Source organism: Sardina pilchardus, chromosome 2, assembly GCF_963854185.1.
Source record: "Sardina pilchardus chromosome 2, fSarPil1.1, whole genome shotgun sequence".
Lineage (NCBI taxonomy): Eukaryota > Metazoa > Chordata > Actinopteri > Clupeiformes > Clupeidae > Sardina > Sardina pilchardus.
The window spans coordinates 45,392,393-45,409,405 of NC_084995.1; the positions used below are offsets into that span (position 1 = coordinate 45,392,393).

Below are 17,013 nucleotides of genomic sequence, written 5' to 3' on the forward strand. Positions count from 1 at the left end.
TTGTAGCACTCGTACAGCGCTAGCGCTACGCTGAGGACCGGGCTCACACACTCAGAGACCTTCTCCACCAGCTCCATGTCTGGGAAGAGAAGAGAGGGAAGAGAAGAGAGAGATAGATAGAGAGAGAGATAGATAGATAGATAGATAGAGATAGACAGATAGATAGAGAGATAGATAGATAGATAGATAGATAGATAGATAGAGATAGACAGATAGATAGAGAGAGAGATAGATAGATAGATAGATAGATAGATAGAGATAGACAGATAGATAGATAGATAGATAGATAGATAGATACTTTATTGATCCCCAAGGGGAAATTCAAATTCACTTATAACTGACATCAACCCAAACAGAGTTTGGCGCCGCAGGCTGCCTCGACACTTCGCTCGCTAGTACTTTGTTTCTTTTTGTGTGTTTTTGGCGTTTTCTGCAACATGTGGTGTCCCGGGCAGCTCAGAGTGGGAATCGGAACCTGTATAAACAGGCCAGGAACAAGCTGACTAAAGAGATCAAGTGTGAAGCTAAATAATAGCCAGCCAACGACCCTGCACCAGTTTGGACAGGCCTGCAGGACATGCAGGTCACGAACTACAAGAGACCATCCCCCTGCCCTGCAGAAAATCCAGACTGGCTGATGACCTGAACCACTTTTACTGCAGGTTTGAAAAGCACCCATAATCACACCCATAACGTGCAATAGATTTCCCCTCAGCACCCAACCCCCTCCCTCCACCTGCACTAACTATCTGTGAGAAGGATGTGTGCCGGCCATTTCAGAAGCAGAACATCAAGAAGGCTCCAGGACCTGATGTATCACCCTCTTGTCTGCAGGTCTGTTCTAAACAGCTGGCGCCAATCTTCATGCAGATCTTCAACCAGTCCCTGGAGCTGTCTCTCCGTTGAACACTCAGAAATAGCACCCACCCTTACAACAAACAAGTCAATCAACCTGTACCTGCACCCACCCTTACAACAGACAAGTCAATCAACCTGTACCTGTATCCACCCTTACAACAGACAAGCCAATCAACCTGTACCTGTAACCACCCTTACAACAAACAAGCCAATCAACCTGTACCTGCACCCACCCTTACAACAAACAAGCCAATCAGCCTGTACCTGTAACCACCCTTACAACAGACAAGCCAATCAACCTGTACCTGCACCCACCCTTACAACAAACAAGTCAATCAACCTGTACCTGCACCCACCCTTACAACAAACAAGTCAATCAACCTGTACCTGCACCCACCCTTACAACAAACAAGCCAATCAACCTGTACCTGTATTCACCCTTACAACAGACAAGTCAATCAACCTGTACCTGCACCCACCCTTACAACAAACAAGCCAATCAACCTGTACATGCACCCACCCTTACAACAGACAAGCCAATCAACCTGTTCTCCTCATCTACCTCATATCATGCGCACTTCAATATTACAGTTACAATATTGTTATCAATACATTACCATAGCACTGAACTGCCTTATCGCACTATATTTATATCTAACCTTAAACCGTAAACCTACACTTCAATATTACAGTTACAATATTGTTATCAATACATCACCATTGCACTGAACTGCCTTATCACACTATATTTATATCTAACCTTAAACCTCAGGCTACACTGATACTGATACTGCACTTCTCCCCCAAGCTGTCACTCTGCTGAACACTCAGGAACAGGAACTCAGGAACTCCTTACAACAAATAAGCCAATCAGCCTGTTCTGCTCATCTACCTCATACCATGCACACTTCAATATTATAGTTATTATTAATACATTACCATTGCACTGAACTGCCTTGCACTATATTTATATCTAATCCTAAACCTGAGTCTATACTGATACTGCACTATTCCCACCCTCTTTCAATTGTACAGTATATTGCATCCTGCGTCCTGCCTGTGCCTGTTGGGGTGTAACCATGGCTACCTTCACAGGGACAACAAGGCCGCACTCCCCCTCCGGACAATTGCATTACCCTATCCCACCCATATAATCTATTACCCTGTCCCACCCATAGCATCTATTACCCTATCCCACCCATAGCATCTATTACCCCACCCATATCATCTATTACCCTATCCCACCCATATCGTCTATTACCCTATCCCACCCATAACACCTATTACCCTATCCCACCCATAGCATCTATTACCCTATCCCACCCATATCATCTATTACCCCATCCCACCCATATCATCTATTACCCTATCCCACCCACAACACCTATTACCCTATCCCACCCATAGCATCTATTACCCTATCCCGCCCAAAGCATCTATTACCCTGTCCCGCCCAAAGCATCTATTACCCTATCCCACCCATAGCATCTATTACCCTATCCCACCCATAGCATCTATTACCCTATCCCACCCATAGCATCTATTACCCTATCCCACCCATAGCATCTATTACCCTATCCCACCCATAGCATCTATGACCCTATCCCACCCATAGCATCTATTACCCTATCCCACTCATAGCATCTATTACCCTATCCCACCCATAGCATCTATTACCCTATCCCACCCATAGCATCTATTACCCTATCCCACCCATATCATCTATTACCCTATCCCACCCATAGCATCTATTACCCTATCCCACCCATATCATCTATTACCCTATCTCGCCCATAGCATCTATTACCCTATCCCACCTATAACATCTATTACCTTATTACCCTATCCCACCCATATAATCTATTTATGTTTAAATGTTCGTACTGTATGTAACCCCTTTCTAGGTGTGCGTTATTAAGGCACAGGCAAAACATACAGGTTTAAATTAACAGTGGCGCAAAACAGGATCCCGAGCTCTCAGCGGTGGTGTGGTGAGCTGGCTGAAATCTCCTTAAATTACTAGTAGGCTAGCATTAAACAATAGAATAATTAAAATATAGCGCGGTGCCTCCACTATAGGAATACTACACTTACCTGAAAGCTTGTGTATAATTGTACTCTTATAGAACAAATATAAAAGGGGAAATGTGTTAAATAAACCTAATGGTGGTTGCGTGTAAATTAATTACCAAAACACCCAGGACTATAATACAATAACAATATACTATTTATTTAACAAGCAAGAGCTTAAAACAGTAGGAAGAGAGGAGGGGGAAACAAATGTTCACCCTCACTAGCTGCAGGAATGTTAACTGAACGTTAACAGCAATGGTCGGCTAGCGTCTTAGCTTAGAGCTAAAAGAGTGACGTTACCAGTGTGGAAGACAAGAATAAAACCATAGAAAATAACAGAGTAAATAATCACAGAGTAAATAGTAAGCTACCATATATATTACACTCATGTGAGTACAAATAACAAATACAAACAATCATGAACAATCATATGCAAATAGAAAATCAACCCCCCCAAGCGCTTGCCGTTGGTGCACATACACGGTGGCAGCTCTATGAGCTGCAGGCAGGACAGCAACCGCTGCAATGCCCGTACGGTCCCGATTCACCGGTCGCTCGGAAACCGAGTGTGTGTGTGTGTCAGTGTAAGTGTACTCACGAAGTTTCCACTCAACCTCGGTCGGACGAACCGATGGCCGTTGTCCGGGCGCAGGCGGAAGCCCAGCAGCTGCCTCGAGCTAACCAATGTAGCTGCTAGCTGCAGACACCAGCGGCAGCGGGGTCGGTCCGCCGGTGGGCTCAGCACCGGAGGAGGAAACACCAGGGGTCCTTGAAGCTGTAGCTCCGATGGGCTCAGCACCGGAGCACAGTTGAGTTCCCGTACAACAATGGAAAAGCCGGACAGTCGGTACCTCCGGTGGGCTCAGCACCGGAGCGTGCGAGTTCCTCTTCCAGGAAAGCTGCAGGTCCGGAGAGGTGAGGTGACACTCACTAGCTAACAGCAGGTAGCTAGCTTGAGAGCTGGAGGTCGGTTGAACGGCAAACCCAAGAAACAGACAGCGTACCGTTCCCCGTTTGTCACAAAAGTTCGTGGGCCTGGGTACACGCAAGTACTGGAAAGTCTCCAACGAACTAAACTGGGAGCACAAATTAAACGGACCTGTATCTGTTCACGCTCTGGACTGGGACTGAGCGGCTCCGGGCTCTCTGAAGAGATGGAATTCTCAGATCCCCGCGATTTCGCGGGCATAAAACAAATACACATTACTATTGGTTAAATATGACATTCAAATAAAAGCAAAACAAATAAACACATATGATTGGTATACAGGCATAGAATGCCATAAACACATGAGTAAGTGATGTACAAAGCATTCTGGTACATTGAGTTAATAAAACAAACTCCAGTTTTACAGGGGCCTACACTCTCCCCCCACCAATTAAACAGCATGCCCCCATGCTGAGTCACACAGGCAGATAGAAGAGTAAGAAACCAAATAAAACATAAATCAACAACCAAAACAACAAACACAGCCTAATACGTAACAGCTAGCTATGGGTGTAATGGCAGGTGTGTAATGGCAGATGTGTATGGAAGTCTTGCACGGCATAAGAAATGGCTTGGGTGTACATGTGCTACAAAGAGCCTGTGGAGAACACCACCAGGCATGAGAAAGCTGCTCTGATGCTAGATGTGACGCCACTAGACTAGTGTGCTTGCTCTGCACTCCCAGTTTGCCATAAGTCAAACGATCCGCAGGCTTCCTTTCCCTATGTGACCTACACACTGCAGAGGGTACTGAGTCTAAGGGAGCAGCAGGGATAGTTAATGAGGGAACATCAGGACGGCTACCATCCCGGCCTGCAGCTGCTAAATCCTCTACTACCTCAGGGGACCTGTGTGGAGAAATGGGGAGTGCAGTGTTGAGGGGAGATGCAACTACCTCACTAGGTGTGTGCACTAGCCTAGGGACTCTAAATGGGGTGGAGACACACGGCGCGGTGAAATCTGGTTTAGACGGGCTGACCTGTGTGCTGGCACTCCGAGGAGTGTTTTCCGCTGCATGCTCTTCATAACAGCAATATTCCGAATCTGAATCAGAAAAGCTAAGTTGTCTAAGAGTTTCGGTAGGCAACACTTCAGAGACACCACCCCTACGATTCTCCTTAACCCTTCTAGGCCTCACAACTCTGGGGCACGGAGCTGGAGATGTATCAACCACAGGACCCAATCTTACCTCCTGTCCCAGAGGCAAAATATGATTACGATGCATCACCTTGACCGGCCCTGCACCATCAACAGGCTTAAGCCTGTAAACAGGGAGATCCGAAAGCTGACTGTCCACAACATACGGACAAGAGCTCCACCTGTCTGCCAGCTTGTGCTTCCCTTTAAGACCCAGATTCCTTATCAAAACCCGATCCCCAGGACTCAGGCTATGATAACGCACTTTCTGGTCATAACGCTCTTTATTGCTCTGGTTCATCCTATCTGCCGAGGCTTGGGCTAGCTGGTAAGCAGCTTGCAAGTCCTCTTTCATCTTTGTCACATACCTCAAATGTGACGCAGATGACGTGTCATTAGACGAAACACCAAAACAGATATCAACAGGGAGACGAGCTTCCCTACCAAACATCAAAAAATAAGGCGAGTACCCTGTTGCCTCATTGGGGGTGCAATTATATGCATGCACGAGGTGCACAATGTGCTGGCTCCATTGGGACTTTTGCCGAGACTCAAGGGTACCCAACATATCCAGCAAAGTCCTGTTGAACCTCTCCGGTTGAGGGTCACCCTGTGGGTGATAAGGGGACGTTCTAGACTTCTTAACACCCAACATGGTCAACATCTCAGTCACCAGTCTACTCTCAAAATCCCTACCCTGGTCTGAGTGAATGCGGGTGGGCAAGCCGTAATGTATAAAATACTTCTCCCACAGAGTCTTAGCCACAGTAACAGCTGTCTGGTCCTTTGTGGGAAAGGCTTGTGCATACCGAGTGAAGTGGTCAGTGACAACCAGGACATTACAAACATTTCGAGAGTCAGGTTCGATCGAAAGAAAGTCAATGCACACCAGATCCAAGGGTCCAGAACTCTGTATGTGGGAAAGTGGAGCAGCTCTCTGTGGCAGCGTTTTTCGCTTGATGCAGCGTTCACAGGTCTTACAGTACTTCTCTGCATCAAGCTTCATGCGGGGCCAATAGAACCTGTCACGCACCAAACTATATGACTTATCAAACCCTAAGTGGCCGACATCGTCATGCAGCAACTTAAACACAAGGCTATGAAACTGTTTAGGTAGCACCAATTGCTTCAAACGCTGGTCACCCTGCTTAATAGTCCTATATAACAACCCTTGGTCGAGGGACAGCTTTCCCCACTCCCTTTTTAAAACCTTAAGGTCTGGGTGCTTAGTCTGGATACTGTTGGCAGGTTTCTTCAGACTAATAGCCTGCCATACCTCTCCTATGCAAGGATCACTCCTCTGGGCCTCTTGAAGCTCACCAGGGCTGAAAGTAGGAAGCTGATCAGCCGCTACTGTAGCAACATGACAGTACGCCGTAGGAATGGCTGACTCATGACTACCGATCTGATCAACAACACACGGAGAAGAGGGACAACCTGCTCTTTCCATGGACACGACTTGACAAATCGCTCTCACACCAGGCGCTGGAATTTCTTGCCACTCATCATCAGGGGACAGACTGATGTGAGGGCGTCTCGACAGCGCATCAGCATCCACATTCCTTCGCCCTGGCCTATACTTCAAGCTGAAATTATAAGTCGACAATGCAGACAGCCAACGGTGACCAGTGGCATCCAGTTTGGCGGACTTGGTTATATACGTCAGCGGGTTGTTGTCCGTTCTGACCTCAAAATTAACCCCATAAAGGTAGTCATGCAGCCTATCCACAATGGCCCACTTCAAAGCTAAAAACTCAAGCTTGTGAGCTGGGTAATTCTTCTCTGAAGGAGAAAGACTGCGACTGACGAATGCCACAGGGCGTAAACCTTCAACGTGATCCTGATACAGGACACCACCAAGACCATCCAGGCTTGCATCCACATGCAATACATACGGCTTTTGGGGGTCTGCAAAGGCTAGCACTGGAGCCTGAGTAAGCCGCATCTTAAGCTCCTGAAAAGCAGACTCACATTGGTCACTCCATCTGGGACCAAAAGGTTCCGAAGGCCGGAAAGCAGGTTTCGTGTCAGCGGCTTGTGAACTAGAGTTCTTCTTCTTATGAGACGGACAGCCCTGCAGCAACTCATTCAGGGGTCGGCATAACGTTGAAAAACTCTTCACAAAACGGCGGTAATAGCCACAAAAACCCAAAAATGAGCGAAGCTCAGTAACTGTCTGAGGTCGAGGCCAGGAAACAACAGCTTCTATTTTGGAGGGGTCAGTGGCTATTCCATCTTGTGACACAATATGCCCCACATAGTTCACCGACGTCCTACCAAACTGACATTTATCCAACGAGATTTTGAGACCTTCATCTCTCAACCTGTCAAGAACCTTTAGGAGCCGTTCCTCATGTTCTTCTAGAGTGCGGCCAAAGATGATCAGATCGTCCAAGTACACAAGAACTTCTAGAAAATTCATGTCCCCGACAGTCCGCTCCATGACTCTCTGAAATGTGGCAGGGGCACCACAAATTCCCTGCGGCATCCGCTCAAACTGATAAAACCCTAAAGGACAGATGAATGCTGTTTTCTCTTTATCAGCCTCACTCATGGGAATCTGATAGTAACCACTTCTCAAGTCTAGGACTGAAAACCATTTGCTACCTGAGAGACAATGGAGGGCGTCTTCAATTCTGGGGACTGTGTACTGATCAGGGATGGTCCGCTGGTTAAGCGTTCTGTAGTCAACACACATCCTGACTTTACCAGACTTCTTACGCACTACCACAATAGGGGACGCATATGGGCTCCGAGACTCGGAAACAATGCCGTGGTTCTGAAGCTCCTGTAAGTGCTTTCGGACATCCTCCAGATCAGCCGGGGCTAAACGGCGAGATCTCTCTCGAAAAGGCCTCGAGTCGTTCAACCTAATCTCGTGCATAGTGCTTTTTGAACATCCAACCTCCCATTCATGGCAAGAAAACACTTCTCTCCTCTGCATCATTTTCTCACACAGGCGCAGCTTTGCCTCCTCTGGCATAGAAGAAGTGCCAAAGTCAAAAGAAGAGGAAGAAAACACACTGTTACACTCTGAGCTGCTAGGGGTCGGACACTGTGATACCATGTCTACAGGGAATATGTGAGCAAGGGGACTACCTCGCTTCACCAGCACTTCCTTTGACGAAATATTCCTCACAGTAACTGAAATGCGTCTACTAAACACAGCCGAGACTGGATGAACTTCGGGCCTAACCTCGAGCTCAGGGGCAGACCCACCATCATTGGCAACGACCTGGTCTACAAGCACCAAAGACTCATTCAGCTCACCAGGAAATTTAGGCAACCCTGAAAGCTGTAGCACCTGTCCAGGCTTCAAGACAATGTGCTTAGACTTTGTGAACCACACAGTACCATGTTTATCTACACCAACCTGTGAGACACCAGTGTACTTAATGGACTGGAAAGCCTCTTTTATCACAGGGTGTATGGTCAGAGTGCTTAGAAAACAGTCTCCAGCCTGTGCTTTGCAAGACTCAAACAACGTTTTCACCAAGTGAGTGTTTGTGCCAACTAAAATGGCTATCCCCTCTTTCGTCTGAGGGTCAGGACACACAAGCGCTAAAGTGTCTACCACCTGAGGCACTCCAGTGACAGACTCTGTAAACTCAAGCCTAAGAGACACATATCCCTCATATGGATATTTGTGAGAGCTCAAACCCCAAATTTCCAGATTTTTCACTGGTTGCAGTGGCAAATGCTTCAAATATGCTTTATAAAAGCTATGATATAAAATAGTGACCTGGGAACCACTATCAAGAAGAGCTTTGGCATAAATTCCCTCTATCTGGACAGGCACCTCAGCAGAGGGCCCCACTAACCCAGCTGGCAGGTGTGACTTGTTGTCTATGATTGGAGGTGAACAATGAGCGGAACGTGTTTTGTGTGGTGGAGCTCTGTGCCGTTCCTTCACTGAGCTCCGTGAGAGTTTCCCTGCTGTGTGGCCCTCTTATGCAGCTTCTGATTTACTAATCTCAAGTTCTCTGGACGTGTGCACTCCCGCTTGGTGTGGCCATCTTCTCCACACTTGTAGCAGAAAATGGCAGGAACATGAGACGATGCCGTAGACCTTGACAAGTTGGAAGAAACAGCCCTTGTGGGAAAAGCTGGGGCAGTGGTCTCTCGGTTCTGGCCTACACTACACTGTGAGACTGGAGGAGAGGCAGGAGCCAAAGTAGAAGCAGTCAGGAGTCTTGTTACCAAAGAAGTCAGCTCCTTGACCTCTCTCCTCAGAGTGTCAACCTCAGGCTCCACTGGACTCACAGGCATATGGGGAAAAGCAGCAGCAGCAGTCACCGGAACAGGAGGGACAGTAGTGATGGCAGGCGCGCGGGGAACAGATGCCCTGACAACAGAAACTTTCGCACTCTCTCTTGCACTTACCCAGTGCTCTTCCTCTCTCACAGCTCGCATCAGCTGCGAAAAGGAGGGCGGATCTCTCAAGGTATACTCCACTCGCATGCGCAGAGCTATTGCATCATTGATGAGTGCACCTTTAAACAGCTGTTCCAGGCGTGCGTGATTTAGGCCAGTAGCATCAATGCCTCCTCTCAAAAGAGCACGATAGAGAACCTTGTCCAAGCGGTACAAGAAAGCTGAAAGTTTCTCTCCATCCTCCTGGAAAGTATGGCGAAACGAGGTCATAAGATCAGCGCCACTCTCAGGGGACCCATAAGAAGTGTCAAGAGCCGCTAAATACTCACTAGCCATGGCACAAGGATTACTCACTTTCAAGAACCTTATAACGTCTGAAGCAGGCCCACGCAAGCTCTCAACGATACGCTGCCTCTTTGCTGTATCACTGCACTGCCACTCAGCAACCATCTGAGTGGCTTGCTCCATCCAGCCATCATAGTCTTCCTCACCAGGGGGAACAGGTCTTAATCCTGAGAACACCCTCAACTTTCTATAGCCAGGCGCCTCAGCAGAGGTATGGTTACACCGGTCTACTAGCTTGCCTATGGCGTCCACCAACACAAGACTGACATCCTGTTTAGGGGGCTGAGGGCCCATAAACACAGCCTTCAAGTCCCCCATCGACTTACCCTCCTGCTGTAATAATGCCAACAGCTTAGCCTCAAAAGTATCCCCCACCGGGTTAGCATGCAGTATGCTACTTATGGCATGAACAGCCCACGGCCCGGCCTCACCTAGAATACCTATTTCAGGCGGTAAAACACACGAATCTACCACATCACGAGTCTCTACCAAGATGTACACGTGCCTACCGGTGTCGTCGCCACGGCGATCACGTATCCGTGTGGGACCCAGGACCTTGACTGTATCAAGCACATGACCAACAACATCATCAGTGACATCCAGTGGCACTCGGCTTAACACAATACCGTGCGACAACTCAACATTCTGCTCACAGCTCCACTCAACAGCCTGACTAAGGTCCATGTTAAAAGCTACACAGAGAAAAACAATAACTAAACACTACAAACACTACCTACTTGTATGGTAAAACAGGAAAATCTCAGCGGAGCCTCCAAAATGTAACCCCTTTCTAGGTGTGCGTTATTAAGGCACAGGCAAAACATACAGGTTTAAATTAACAGTGGCGCAAAACAGGATCCCGAGCTCTCAGCGGTGGTGTGGTGAGCTGGCTGAAATCTCCTTAAATTACTAGTAGGCTAGCATTAAACAATAGAATAATTAAAATATAGCGCGGTGCCTCCACTATAGGAATACTACACTTACCTGAAAGCTTGTGTATAATTGTACTCTTATAGAACAAATATAAAAGGGGAAATGTGTTAAATAAACCTAATGGTGGTTGCGTGTAAATTAATTACCAAAACACCCAGGACTATAATACAATAACAATATACTATTTATTTAACAAGCAAGAGCTTAAAACAGTAGGAAGAGAGGAGGGGGAAACAAATGTTCACCCTCACTAGCTGCAGGAATGTTAACTGAACGTTAACAGCAATGGTCGGCTAGCGTCTTAGCTTAGAGCTAAAAGAGTGACGTTACCAGTGTGGAAGACAAGAATAAAACCATAGAAAATAACAGAGTAAATAATCACAGAGTAAATAGTAAGCTACCATATATATTACACTCATGTGAGTACAAATAACAAATACAAACAATCATGAACAATCATATGCAAATAGAAAATCAACCCCCCCCAAGCGCTTGCCGTTGGTGCACATACACGGTGGCAGCTCTATGAGCTGCAGGCAGGACAGCAACCGCTGCAATGCCCGTACGGTCCCGATTCACCGGTCGCTCGGAAACCGAGTGTGTGTGTGTGTCAGTGTAAGTGTACTCACGAAGTTTCCACTCAACCTCGGTCGGACGAACCGATGGCCGTTGTCCGGGCGCAGGCGGAAGCCCAGCAGCTGCCTCGAGCTAACCAATGTAGCTGCTAGCTGCAGACACCAGCGGCAGCGGGGTCGGTCCGCCGGTGGGCTCAGCACCGGAGGAGGAAACACCAGGGGTCCTTGAAGCTGTAGCTCCGATGGGCTCAGCACCGGAGCACAGTTGAGTTCCCGTACAACAATGGAAAAGCCGGACAGTCGGTACCTCCGGTGGGCTCAGCACCGGAGCGTGCGAGTTCCTCTTCCAGGAAAGCTGCAGGTCCGGAGAGGTGAGGTGACACTCACTAGCTAACAGCAGGTAGCTAGCTTGAGAGCTGGAGGTCGGTTGAACGGCAAACCCAAGAAACAGACAGCGTACCGTTCCCCGTTTGTCACAAAAGTTCGTGGGCCTGGGTACACGCAAGTACTGGAAAGTCTCCAACGAACTAAACTGGGAGCACAAATTAAACGGACCTGTATCTGTTCACGCTCTGGACTGGGACTGAGCGGCTCCGGGCTCTCTGAAGAGATGGAATTCTCAGATCCCCGCGATTTCGCGGGCATAAAACAAATACACATTACTATTGGTTAAATATGACATTCAAATAAAAGCAAAACAAATAAACACATATGATTGGTATACAGGCATAGAATGCCATAAACACATGAGTAAGTGATGTACAAAGCATTCTGGTACATTGAGTTAATAAAACAAACTCCAGTTTTACAGGGGCCTACATGTATTTATTCTTATTCTTATAAATGCCTCACTGTCCTTATTCTACTCTTACTGTTTTTATGTTGTTGTTGAGTGTTGTACTTCCTTGTTTGTTTACGCAAGCCTGGCCAATAAAGCTGATTCTGATTCTAATTCTGACAAGCAAAACAAGTATCTATAGTCAAAACATGTCAGCTGTGCTTGAGCCATCAGTTACAACTGGCCTGCATACAGAGGAAAAAGGAAAATGCAGATTTCACAATTCAAATACACATTTTCTTAAAATTCACATGGTATTGTTGTTATTATTATTATTATTATTATAATTATGAGAGCACACGCTCAGTCCTGAACACATCATTATCCTTTCAACATTTTAACATTTTAACATCAGATTTGAATCAGAACTGCTGACATGGTACGATACAGAACACCTCAAACACACTTAATAAATACATATCAGAAGAACACCTCAAACACACTTAATAAATACATATCAGAAGAACACCTCAAACACACTTAATAAATACATATCAGAAGAACACCTCAAACACACTTAATAAATACATATCAGAAGCCGCAAAAACTGTTTGGTGAGCTGTGACTCCATTGGTTGCCCCCTTCTATACCCATAAAAGACTTTCAGGAGTTACAACAAAACAGAAAGCCCCCAGAACAGGAAGCTGCTATGACGTCCAGGGTGCATGTTGCCCAAGAAGCTGGCTACCAACTCAGTAATGTCGCAAGCTTTACAGGGCGGGACAGGGAGAATTTCGTGTGTGTGTGTGTGTGTGTGTGTGTGAATATGCCTGTGTGTATATGTGCATGCGTGTGAGTGTGCGCATGACTGTGTGTGTGTGTGTGTCTATGCGTATGCATTTGTTTGTTTGTGTGTGAGTGAGTGTGTGTGTGTTTCTGTGTGTGACTGTGTGTGTATGTCACACACCTGTCAAACTCAAAGCCAGCGGGCCCGTGATGTCATTTCCTATGGCCCCTTGGTAATATCTAATGTCTATCACAACTGGATAATATCTAATGTCTATCACAACTGGATCATATCTAATGTGTATCACAACTGGTTAATACCTGATGTCCATCACAACTGGATCATATCTAATGTGTATCACAACTGGCCCACGGTACTTTGCATGCACCGTTAATACGGCAAGTACCACAAATCCTGACGAGGCATTTGCCTTACACTGCTTACTGAAATGTAAAGGGGCCAGTGTGCCAGTAGCTATGCTTGTAGACGATCACAGACACTAGAAGGCAGGCAAGGCAGGGCATTTATCTCTTACACGCGCTTTATTGTGAGACATGCTTTTTGTTTGGAACGGCATACCGGTAGGTAGCCTGGGCCAAAGCCATCGATATCTCAAAGTTGCGACACTACCGTTGACTCCCGTGAACAAACAATGGCGGCACTTCCGGGAACTATTCCATTGAGAATTAATGAATATAATACAACTTATGACTTATAGTCGTGTGCATAATAATGCATTTTCATTGAGTAATGTATATGTATGTGGAAATGCAGTTTATAGTCATTTTCATCGAGTATTCACCGTAAATATTAATGCGATCGCTGCTGTCAATCCCGTAGTAAACCAGGGACCGAGGGAACTACTGAGGCTACCCACTAACCACGTGACCGCTCTAATCTGGCTTTAACATGGAAGTCAACGGCTGTCGCAACTTTGAGATATCGATGGCTTTGGCCTGGGCTATTAGAAGATTTTCAGTTTGGTTTGGGATTTAATTGACTTTCACACACACACAGAGTGAGGTGAAGTACACACACACTAACCCGGAGCAGTGAGCTGCCTGCTCAACAGCAGCGCTCGGGGAGCAGTGAGGGGTTAGGTGCCTTGCTCAAGTGTGTGTGTGTGTGTGTGTGTGTGTGTGTGTGTGAGGGGTTAGGTGCCTTACTCAAGGTGCTGTGGTGGTTTTTCAGATCATATGTGGTTTACCAGACTAAATGGACATATTCATGGTTCAAAGGCTTTAATGTTGGGCCTACTGTACTTTTGTAATGTTCCTGTGTCTGCCACTTTCTGCAAACGCCCTTGGGCCTTGGTATGTGCTGAACAAGCATTCGGACCAACTTAATTGCCGCACAAATAAGTCAAAAGAGCAGTATGAGGTGAACGCCACACTAAGGCCCATTCACGTGGTCAAGTGTCATCAGCTGGGAGAGCTCGGAGGAAGACAGGCAAGCCTAAGTATCAGCCAACTCTCATTATACCTTAAACTTAAGCATAAAGTAGACGCCATACTAAGGTTCATCCACATGGTCAAGGGAGAAGGGGTGTCATCAGCTGGTAGAGCTCGGAGGAAGGCAGAAAGGCCTACAGCAGCCAACTCTCATTATATCCAAAACTTAAACATAAAGCCCAACTTGCAATCAGTCACCCCAGCCAAGAGAATCTACATCATTTTAATTGGCCTCACCGACACTTAAAAGCAGAAAAATAGAAAAACACAAGAATTCCTAGATGGTTGTTTAACCACACTCTATGCTGATTGGCTAAAAGAAAAGTGGGGTGACACGGGTGGGGACATCTAAAGTGTGTTCCAGGTGTATATGAATCAGGCCTCAGCTGTCCTGGGGCACGACATTCTGCGGGTACCCCAGCGGATGACACCTCACCTTCTCCCTATTGTCTTGACTGTCAGCCTGAAACTTTGTTTTTGCTGTACTATCATTGCAATACAGGGAATAAAGATCAACAGTCTACAGAAATCTCCTGTCTGCATTGTCTCCTTCGGACGCCTTGTTCCAGAGTGCTATTTAGTATTAGTTAAGTGTTAAGTGTTAATTAGTGGTAATTGGATTCGAGAAGTGGAAACATTTTTCCACGACTCAAGGGCACTTCAGCCGTGGACTGATCGGGGATCAAACTGGCAACCCTCCGGTTACAAGCTCGAAGCCCTAACCAGTAGGCCACGGCTGCCCCCATAATACTAAGCTAATAGGCCAAAGATTTAGGCCATGTTCAGTCTCCACTTGGACCCAGTTCTCTTTATTTCGGCCCAGTTTGACACCCCTGATGTATGCAAATGTTTGCATGTGTGTGTATATCATGTAACTCTGTGTGTGTGTGTGTGTGTGTGTGTGTGTGTGTGTGTGTGTGTGTGTGTGTGTGTGTAGCTTTGCACCCTGGACCCCCACAAACTCTCGAGATAAGTCCTCAATCTCTTAACGTCATTATTTGATTCGTGGGCTAAGTTTGTCTTGTCACGTTTGGTCACATTTGCGCTCTTGTGCTGCATTCAATATGACGTCATTGGACGCAGACCCATAGATATATACGTCTATGCGCAGACCTCTCAGCACCCCTAACTCTGAATGAGTTCCAGCAACCCACATCTAAACCAGTGTTTACTTCCAGTGTTCCTGTATCACATCTTAATCAATGTTCACTTCCAGAGTCCCTTTTTACAATGACATCCATGTTCAATATCCGTGTCCCTGTTTACACATTTGCATCTGTGTTCACTACCAGCCCTGTGTCACACCACACCTACATTATAGTGTTCACTACCACCGTTCCTGTTAACATTTAAATCTGTGTTCACTGCATTTTCATCGTGGTGCCTTAAGGTGTGCTTTAGGACACATTATGTTTGTTTAATTCAGATTTAGGTTTACATTTAATGGTTCCCACGGAAGCATTCAATAACAAAATCACACAACACCGTGATCCTCAAGGCGTTCGACACAAGTAGCCTATTAGATTAATTATTCATGGACATGTCAAAGATCCTCGGTTCGAGGCGCTTGATTTTCCCCTTGGGGATCAATAAAGTATCTATCCATCTATCTATCTATCTATCTATCTATTTACCTACCTGTTGTATCCGGTGGACAGGAAGGTCACCGTGCGTGGCGTGCCGCAGTCCGAGATCTCCAATTTTTAAGGAACTGAATCAAAGCGAAACCAGAAGAGCGTTTTCTTTTCTTCCCTTTTTTTTTACAAAATGTTTTCAGAGGGCGGATTGCGTAAGACAGTGTCGTAGTCAGGATTCCTCCCACATATCAAAGGAAGCGATTTTTAAAACTCCTAAAAAAGTTAGGCTACATCAGGAAGAAGACACTATAGGGCGTCGCCAGCAGATTTTGCCGGTGATGTGTGAGTGTGCCTTCTGGTTTCTCTGGTTTCGTAGGCTACATGCACTGTGCCCATAGACCCCCACAGCAGGAGTTGTCTGCAAACATTCACAATCAAGTTTTAGGCAGTTTGAAGAGTATACTTTTCATATAGCCTATACGCCATGAACGCTATATTAGCCACACAATAGATGTAAAAAATACATGTTTGCAAACTAGCATTAAACTGGATTCGATCCCGCAAAATCAACCTTGATTCTCTCCTGTAAAAGTCCCCGTCTACTGAGCCAACTTCTCCCTGCCAGTTCTGAGTTGCGCGATTATCATCATTGCTTTATGAAATGCGGCTCCTGCAGCTGCTGAGCAACGTGAGTACGCGCGATGAAACCAGGGTGGAGAAAACCTCAGTATGTTTTGAGTGTAGCCCCGAAAGCATTTTGCAAACATGCTAAACAAAATAGAACCATTATTCCGATCTTGTATTGGAACTTTGAGATGAGATGGATCTATTAATTAAACATGCAGTAGGGCCCACACGGATGCGCTCACTATCAGTATCCACTATCCATCAGATCTAACTTGAATGTTACCTTACACGACACAGATGGAGTCATTTCAACGGTTGGGCATGTCATTGTTTGCATTTCCTATTTGGCATAAGGACATCATATGGACAAGGAGGAAGTGGAGTTATGTTGTTCTCGTCATTTAGAGTACGAATTCAGCTTCGTTATCAGTCTGCCCTGCACGCGCGGGCATCAGAGAGCCAAACTTACCTGATTGTGTACTGATGGCGTTTTGCGCATCGGCAATATAG

General features: G+C 46.3%; 1 protein-coding gene across 1 annotated transcript in view; it reads right to left on the reverse strand.

Moving 5' to 3' along the window:
* The window catches only part of LOC134075234 (uncharacterized), a gene marked incomplete in the record, with an annotated part of 50,646 nt that extends 34,549 nt beyond the window's left edge, over nucleotides 1–16,097 (reverse strand). Inside the window, 1 exon segment of the mRNA XM_062530792.1 lies at nucleotides 15,944–16,097.
* Between the last annotated feature and the right edge of the window lie 916 nt (nucleotides 16,098–17,013).